This window comes from Octopus bimaculoides, chromosome 10 (genome assembly GCF_001194135.2).
Source record: "Octopus bimaculoides isolate UCB-OBI-ISO-001 chromosome 10, ASM119413v2, whole genome shotgun sequence".
Taxonomy (NCBI): Eukaryota; Metazoa; Mollusca; class Cephalopoda; order Octopoda; family Octopodidae; genus Octopus; species Octopus bimaculoides.
Genome location: NC_068990.1, coordinates 8089875 through 8091416, shown reverse-complemented (window position 1 = coordinate 8091416; position 1542 = coordinate 8089875). Strand labels below are relative to the sequence as shown.

Below are 1542 nucleotides of genomic sequence, written 5' to 3'. Positions count from 1 at the left end.
TATATATATATATATATGCTATATGCGTGTGTATCCATTGCTTGTGGGTATGCTAAGCAAAGAACAGTACAAATATTTTGAATAATACTCGAAGACATTTATTAAATATATTCTTCTCCTATCTCCTAACGTTTCTTAACTATCCCTTAACCACTTTCAAGTGTCATTAGACTATGCGTTGTTTATAATATTTTTATAATTACTTTAAATATATGTTAAATACGTTCGATGTAGCATCATATTTAATCATACAATAATGTTATATATGACATGTGTCTAATGTTGTGTATACGTGCGCGTGCGTATTCGTTCTTTAGTAATGTCATCGATATATGATGTTGTTTGAAACTAAATGCAAAAATTGCTGAAAACAAGGAGTAGAGATTATGTGTCTATGGGGTGTGAGTTGTGTGTGTGGAAGAGAATTTTTGTGAGTTTCTATACATGTGCCCTTTAAACAGGAGACACCGAGTGTAGCTATAACGATTATCTACAGGACACGCTGCTCTCACGTACAAACACACAAGCACACACGCACGCAAATACACACATGCACACACACATATATATATAATTAAATATTATGTACAAAGTATATTACAGTTGTTACCGCATATTTAACAATGTTTCGTGCTAGTATAATATTTCGTTATTATATATTTCGTATTTCACACTACCTTACAACTTTGCTTTAAATTATATTTAGGCGATAATTCATAACATCTTTAAATAAACAAACTTCTTTTTTAGTTTTCTCAAACGTATAAAACTGTTATATGAGTAAAAATCATAAGAGTGTGTGTTTTGCATGTATTACTGTGTTTTTATGAAATCTGGAAATATACGTTTATTGTTGACATAGTTTAATTCTGCATACATCAACTTTGCTGGATTCATAAATAGTACATTTTTTAGAATTACATAAGCTATATATTCTCCAATGCTTCATGTCTCGTGTGTGCAATATTCATTCAACGTTTTAGAATTTTGCATTTTTTTCACCGTAATTTATTTCGCAAAAATATTTCTGCACATATAGCATTATGTTCTTTATTCAACAAACATATAGATATGCACAAATAGTTATAAATTAACACTTGAAATATATTAGCAATTAATTATACTTACATATTATGTTTATTATAATTATTTTCATTGTTGTTGTTTCCGTTTTTTATTGTGTTCATAGCCAAATTTCATTTTGTCATATCTATATGTTTTCCGTTAATAATCTGTGAGATAAAGGCCGTTTCGTAATACAATTTTAATCTTTAAACCTGATATCATGGTTACATTATATGGAACGTTAATTATTTTTCTGCTTTTCTTTAATTATTTCATGTCTTGCATAATTAAATGGCATAATTCACATTCATTTGATTCTTACTTCGATTAAAATTCAGAAATATGACAAATTGAAAAAGAGGCATTAAATACATAACTATAAAATAAAATGTCTAATGTGTGAAACTTTCTCATTTTTACATTTCATTGCTACCTGTATATGTATATGTATATATATATATATATATATATATATAT

General features: G+C 27.4%; 1 protein-coding gene across 4 annotated transcripts in view; it reads left to right on the top strand.

Moving 5' to 3' along the window:
• Positions 1-1542, top strand: part of LOC106868423 (uncharacterized) — a 269861-nt gene that overhangs the window by 267073 nt on the left and 1246 nt on the right. The window lies entirely within an intron of this gene.